Genomic DNA, 7,708 nt, shown 5'->3' with positions numbered 1-7,708 from the left:
AAAAATTAGTCGGGCATCGTGGGCAGGTGCTTGCAACCCCAGCTACTCAGGAGGCTGAGGCAGAAGAATCCCTTGAATCTGGGAGGTGGAGGCTGCAGTGAGCAGAGATTGCACCACTGCACTCCAGCCTGGACAACAAGAGCGAAACTCTGTCTCAAAATAATGATAATAAATAAATAAATTCGTTTCATAATCTACCTAATACAATGAGTCCTGTTGTTTGAAAAACACTCTTCTTTTAGAAGCTGGAAGAGACCGCCACTCTAAAGACCTCGAGCAACTAAATTCAGCCCAGGTCACCTTTGCAAGAGTGGGCTTTATACTGTGTCTCTGAGAACTCAAGGGTGATCACTCAGGTGTGTTTATTGGAGGATGGAGCCTTAAATAAGATCACCTACATACCTGCTCTCCAGTCTTCCCATTCCTGTGTCAAGACTCAGGTTTTCAGCTCAGCAACCCATCAGTATTACATGGGTTCTAGCCCCGCACCCCTGCAAACCCACCACACACACTTCTTCCCAGGCTGAACAGCTCTCCCAACATTAAAAAAAAAAAATTATTAAAGTGGCTGCTTCAGGAAAAAGTTAGACAAGTCAGCTCTGGTTAAAGCAAAAGCCATTTTGAAAAACAACATGAACTCTACTGATACGTACCCCATTCTACAGAAAAGCATGCTTAAAGTAGTTCATTCCAATTTTTTGTTCTTCACAGACCAGAAAATTTTCTAGTCCAAGTAGAAAATCCCTTTAAGAAATTAATTTCCTCAGGTTCTAGAAGATACATATTCATTCCAATATAACATGGTTTTGAAATTAAGGCAACGCTCATTTTTTTTAAAACAGCTGTTCCACAAGAGGCTCAATAATTCAGATTTGATTTTGAAGCTACAGAGTTGGCTTTATCAGATCAACAATGTGTCTACCCAACAGAAACAAGACTAAATCCAAGGTCCATATACAGTAATGAGGCTGACGAAAAACAGAGCAATCATATAAAAGAAATTCCTCTCTCAAGACTGTTATATACCCTGAGAAGCCAACTTTTTTCATTCTAAACTGGAAACTCTTAATAGCTGCTTTCTTTTCAGAATCTGAGCACTCAACAATTCAGTGTTTTATATTTGCATATGACAATTTTTCTGGAAGGTCACAATCTAGCTTCTGTATTACAAATTCAAAATGCCCTTCTAGTCCTCTACCTTCCAAGATATTATTTTTAAAATAGTAAAGGAATAAAAAAATTCATAAACCTACAATATCAAAGAGTACATAGAGAAGGGCCATCAGAAGAGACTTCAACAAATTTCCAGAACAGAGAAAGGAAAGACACGGTGGTAAATGCTGATATCTTCTTCTAGAATAAAAGCTCCACAAAGGCAGGGACACTGTCTGTCTTGTACACTGTTGTGTTTTTGGTACCCAGCACAGGGCCTAGCACACTAAAGATTACACACACACACACACACACACACACACACACACGAACTGAGCCAATTTTCTTATGAGCAGGTAAGCATGGAGCTGGTGTCCATACATGGACACCAGGAGACCTGAAAGGACCCTACACCACAAAGCAGGATCTTGCCCACTGGCCCTGAAGCCTAGCCTCGCTGTCCACAAGGCCCAGCCATGCACAGAGCTTCCACTTAACACACCTACTACTTCACTCTCACACTTACAGAGATAACCACACCTACACCAAGAGTGAGAAAGAACAAGACAGGGAACAGAAAACTCTCCCTAGAGCAAACGGAGACAATTGCGGGGGTGGGGGGGGAACCTTTAAAAGAAAACTCTGGAAAAGGGACAATTACAGAAAAAGAACACAGCCTTGCAAATTAAACTTACTTTTGTCCCCCAAATCAAAAAAGTTAACAAAGGATAAAATATAAAGTTGGGGCATTCCTGAAGAACAAAGAGACTTGAAAATATGACCATCCCACAGAAAAATATTCATAGGAAAAATTCAGAAGTTCCAGGAATAAAGATGATCCTAAAACCTCCATGAGGGTTAAGGAGAGTGATTTTTTTTTTTTCCTTTTTTTTTTTTTTGAGACGGAGTTTCGCTCATTACCCAGGCTGGAGTGCAATGGCGCGATCTCGGCTCACCGCAACCTCCGCCTCCTGGGTTCAGGCAATTCTCCTGCCTCAGCCTCCTGAGTCGCTGGGATTACAAGCACGCGCCACCATGCCCAGCTAATTTTTTGTATTTTTAGTAGAGACGGGGTTTCACCGTGTTGACCAGGATGGTCTCGATCTCTTGACCTCGTGATCCACCCGCCTCAGCCTCCCAAAGTGCTGGGATTACAGGCATGAGCCACCGCGCTGGGCCTAAGGAGAGTGATTAATCAGACCACCTACGAGGGAAGATCTCACTGGTGTCAGAATAAGAGCCCGCACGCTAAATAGACAGTGCAGTGGAGCTTTCAAAATTCTAAAGGAAAATGATTTGAACCTCGAATTCTCAGTCAAGTAGGAGGGTAAAGCAGGCTCATTTCAGGTATGTAAGGATCAGAAAATTTGTCTCCTGTGCACGTCTTCTGAAGACGCTACTTCAGGAGGAAGGTGATGTGGGTCACAGAGGACTGACTCAGGAAACTGAGGACAGCAAGCGCCATTAACTGGGATGGACACAAAGCCATCAGACCAGGTCAGAGCAGGTATGCCTGCAAGAGGTATGCCATCACAAAGAATGAAATCAGCCTCGAAACCAGAGAATGATGGAGAAAGCAGCTGAGAAACATGTGTGATATGAACAGGCATCATTCGGTTTCCTCTCAAGAGAATAAAAAGTACTGGGAAACAGGGAAAACTAAACTACAGAAAATCACAGAAGAAATAAAACATGCCCCACGTGGTGTCATCTGGGCCATCAGGGGTGCTAGGAACAGCTCCCTGTGAGTTAGGGCACCTGGCTCTAGGGTGACTGGTACCTGCATTCCTATCACGGAGCTGGTCACTGGGGGTTAACTTTCAGAATCGCCCTGCAGACAAAGCATGAAAGACCAACCGAGGCTGGAGAAGCACAGCCATCTGTTACTGAGGTGAAGGAACAGCTGACCGAAGTTTGGGGGAAGCAAAGTAGAGAGACTAGCAGGGTCCCAAATGGTCCCCACAGCTTCCTCCTACAACACTGGAGACCAGAGGCATGGACAAGGATCATGGAACAAGAAATCCATGCTGTAAATATGCCAAAGTGACTGAAAATTGTGATAAACTACCAAAAATGGATAGTGAGAGAGGGAAGAAGGAATGGTGTGAGATGCATCCTCATCCATCATAGGTGGAAGGCAGGAGATCATCTTTGATTTTGACAAAATAATCAGCAATTTAAGAACTTGGCAGCACCCACGGAAGACCTAAAAGCAGAAAAAAGTTAATTGGTAGTGGCTGCTTTGGGGAGTGGGTCTGGGAATAGAGAGACCGGATATATAAGCCCCTGAATACTTGCTTTAAAATACATATACATATGTACTATGACAATTTTAAAACAAAAGACTAAAAATGTTAATCTACGGTCACTAGAAAAGATAGGCCTTCTGTGTCCTTGGAGTCAGACAGAAAAAGCTTCTGGCCAATTTGTAGCTAGAATAAATAAGACATTTATCTACATTTATTTTGATCCAATCTCCTGACATTTGCCACACGACTGCTAAATTACTTCTTCATTCCATACTTAGTAACCTTAAATCACAGTGCTGCTTCCCTTCAGGTTCAACAAATCATTTAAGAACTTTATTTCAAAAAGCTGATCTAGACCTCATTTTTCTAGTGGAATTTTGCTCTGAGATAAGGCAAAATCTAACATTTTAATAAAAGTATTTTCCTCTGCATAAACTTAACAATGCAACATCAAATCTTTAATTCAAGCCTTCATTCTCATGCTGCCCCAGAGAGAAAAAACATCCAAAGACAAAATGCTTAATTTCATTTAGCAGCATAAAGAATCAACACTATTGCCGGAGAGCTGGAGGAGTAACTGATTCCTACAATCTTGGCTAGTGTCTTCAGGATGCTGCGAAGGCCACAGCTAGAACAAGAAAGGTAGTACTCAGAAATACCCATGTCTACCTCACACCCCAGGAGTTTCTGGGAAAGCAGCGTCCACACCCTGGGAAGCCTGTCTATTCATGCCGCTTCTCTCCCTTGCAGCCATTAGGGTTAAACTGCAAAAGAACGGCTCAGCTGGGCCAGATGGCAGCACAACAAACAGCTCCTCCCTCCCCCAACTGCCACGTGCTGCAGCCATGCTTATGTGCCAGGGAGGCGGCTGAACCCCTTGCTCTTTAAAAGAATAGCCACCGGGGAGGGCAGCAGGTTGTCCCTGCCAGCAGCCTGAGCACAATGGAGACAAACCAGAGGGAGAGCTGCCCTGACGCACCACCCGCTTGCCCTCCTCACCCATCACCAGAGGGGCCCCCAGAATCCATGCCCACAAAGGTTAATCCGCAAGGTGTCTGGCTGGCAGTCAGGGGGACGGTCCAGCATCAGTCCCATCACCGTTCCTTTCCAGGGTTCTAATTTAATGAAGGGGATTAAAGTGACAAAAACAACAAGGAGCTATTGTGCTTGGCTGTGAATAGGAAAGCCACACAAGGGAAGCTTTCATTTATTTATTTATTTAAATGTTGCTTTGCAGATTTTAACAGTCGGCAGAAATCCAGAGCTGAAATAGGTTCCAGCCAGTGCATACAAAGGAGGACTGTCTTAAAGGGACAGAGCCCTCTTTCCAAGCCAGAGGACCACAAATGAGCACATGGCGTGCTCTAGTCTAAAACCCTGCCTGTGCTCCACTGGCCACAGGCAGATGCCGATGATACGCCATGAAGTTCCCTTGAAAATGCAGCTCTCTGACAGCAGGTTCTGCTTGGCACACACACAGCAGCTGCCAGGACCACACTGTCCTAAATCCCTATGGGTACCGTGAAATGAATGTGTCCAAGGCATGCTTTAGGACCGAGATGTCTCTCTTTGAGGTCATCCAACTAGCTTTAAAATACACCACTTGCCTTATTTTTTTCCACCATAATTATTAACCGGCATCCTTCTTATAGCTTCTGCCTTTCAATGGATAAAAAGGTCCATATTTAAACCAGCACCACAGGGAAACATTTTATAAAGTAATTAAGGAGTGAGCCCTCATTTGCGGAGAAGATACAACAGATAACTGCCTTAGTCAGAGTTGCCTCCAGGCCAAGGAGGTCACTGCCATTTCCCTTTCAGCCCCATCTAGCTGGCCTGCTGCCAAGGGGTGCCCTCCTGCTAATCACAGCCACACCCCTTTACAGACCTTAAGTTTCATGAACACTGAACACACACACATACACACACACACACACACACACACACACACACTCATTCTTAACCTTACATTTTGCCTAAAACAGCAGCAGCAGTGGTGAAATAAAGCACCCAGCTTTTCTACAGCCTCTACAGAAACTGCTGTCTGCTCAGAGGAGAACAACTGGCTATTTACAAACCAGGCTTTTGGGTTCAAAAGCACACATCTGGGAAACCAGCTTCTTCCTCCACCTCCACAGACACAGTGATCACAGAGCGTGACGGGTAAGAAGCTCCAAATGTCCTGTTCCAGTAGTCAGCACTTACTCACCAAATACCTGTGTAAATCCTACTAGTTAGACCCCAAACAAAACAGCCCATTAACCTCCCTCTGCACTACCCTAGGGGTGTAAGTCACTTTGTCTCCCAGAAAATCCCAGTGACTTTTAATTTGAAAAACTTCAAAATACTGGAAAGAGGCCAGGCGTGGTGGCTCATACCTGTAATTCCAGCACTTTGGGAGGCCAAGGTGGGCGGATCATTTGAGTCAGGAGTTTCAGACCAGCCTGACCAACATGGTGAAACCCCATCTCTACTAAAAATACAAAAATTAGCTGTGCATGGTGGTGGGCACCTGTAATCCCAGCTACTTGGCAGGCTTAGGCAAGAGAAGCGCTTGAACCCAGGAGGCAGAGGTTGCAGTGAGCCAAGATTGCACCACTGCACTGCAGCCTGGGCGACAAGAGCAAAACTGTCTCAAACAAACAAACAACAAATACTGAAAAGAATGCAGGCTTTAGAGACATGCCAATGTTCAACAAACTGCTAATCTCTCTGGCCTCAGTTTTGTCCATCTGTAAAATGGCACTGCAGTTAGCACTGCTGTGCTACTGTTAGCATTGTTGTGAGGAATACATGATGGGAAAAATAAAACAGCGAGCACAAGTAGGTGTCCAACAAATACTGAATCTCTTTCCTTTACCTGTATATCCAATTCATGTTCCTCTTTTGCTTCTTTCTAACGATGTCATATTGACTCATTCAGCCTACATTTACTGCTCGCCTACTAGGTGGAAGGCAACGGGGGCACAACACTGAAGAGACCAATCTGGTTCCTCCTAGCAGGAGCAGCAGTCCCACGAAGCATCACGGAGAAGGTGGTGATTTCAGGTGCATGTCTTAACGAGGGATCATGCACAAGCTGTGTGAACCCACAGCATGGGTGCCTCACCCAACTGCTGGGACAGATCTGGGGGACTGCCACTCTACAGGTAGTGGTCTTGGGTCCTAAGCCTAGCGTGGGGCCACATTCACCAGCTGGGTGACTCTGGACAAGTTACTTTAGCTATCTGTGCCTCAAAGCAAACAGTAAGCTAAGAGGTTGCTTCCAGAGCAGGATGCTGTTTAAAATGACTACAGCTTTTATATCAAATGGGGAAAATACAAATAACCCACAATAATACAAAATCTGGTAAGTTAAAAACTATAGGATAAGAAGGCAGTGCTGTGAGGCATGGTTAACAACTGCAGGTAAGGCAGCAAACAAGAAAAAAACAGTCGAGGATTCAAAGATAAAGTTCTTATAGACCATTACTACAAGTGGAGAATAGGTTGGTTTTGGAGAATTTTTTTCTCCTCACTAAGAAAAGTAAAACTCCATGCTGACATTACAAATATGTGGGGTCAGATCTTTAAGACAGGGATAAGAATGCAACCAAAATTCAGAGTATCTTTCAGGTAAAACCTAACAGTAGAGAGATGTAAAACAAACAGTTGTAATATTACCAGGATTTTGCTGGAAGCCTCAAATTTAGAGACAGTCCTGAGGATAATTGTTAGAATCAGAGGATGAAGAAAGATGGATGTAGAAAAGGGGTGTGACTAGAGCGGGAGACCCAGGTGACACTCTCTGCCAATAATACACTGAAGGTTCACACCTTCACACAGTCTATCTACTTTGGGAAACCAATTAACTTTCCCACCCACTGAGTCAGAAACACAGTAATAGTTATTAAATTCAGTACCTTAAAAAAGGAAGGAAATTCTGATATACAGTACAACATGGATGAAGCTGGAGGACATTAAGCCAGTCATAAAAAGGCAAAAACTGAAGGATTCCACTGACAAGCAACCCCTGGAGTAGTCAAACCATCATAGAGACAGTGGAATGGATGTTGCCAGGGGCTGGGGAGAAGAGGAATGGGGTGTGACAGAGTAATGGGGAGTTTCAGTTTTGCAAGATGAGAAAGTTCTAGAGACTGGGTGGCACAATAATATGTGTATGAATGTATTACTGAAATTAACATGGTTAAGATGGTAAATTTTTTGTTATATATATTTTACCATAATTAAAAATAAAGGCCTGGCACGATGGCTCATGCCTGTAATCCCCCTAGCACTTTGATTTTTTTTTTTTTTTTTTTTTTTTT

The 7,708-nt window shown here is 43.8% G+C and overlaps 1 protein-coding gene across 4 annotated transcripts in view; it reads right to left on the bottom strand.

Moving 5' to 3' along the window:
• The window catches only part of CYTH1 (cytohesin 1), a 106,148-nt gene that overhangs the window by 38,095 nt on the left and 60,345 nt on the right, over positions 1-7,708 (bottom strand). Inside the window, exon 1 of one of the 4 annotated variants that reach the window (XM_037737217.1) lies at positions 4,071-4,169. The exons of the other annotated variants lie outside the window; for them this stretch is intronic. The gene's annotated coding sequence lies outside the window, so the exon portion shown is untranslated. Of the gene's footprint in view, positions 1-4,070; positions 4,170-7,708 lie in introns of those variants that run through there. 4 annotated transcript variants of the gene reach the window in all.

Source organism: Cebus imitator, unplaced genomic scaffold (genome assembly GCF_001604975.1).
Source record: "Cebus imitator isolate Cc_AM_T3 unplaced genomic scaffold, Cebus_imitator-1.0 Scaffold36, whole genome shotgun sequence".
NCBI lineage: Eukaryota > Metazoa > Chordata > Mammalia > Primates > Cebidae > Cebus > Cebus imitator.
This window is presented reverse-complemented; position numbering and strand designations above follow the sequence as displayed.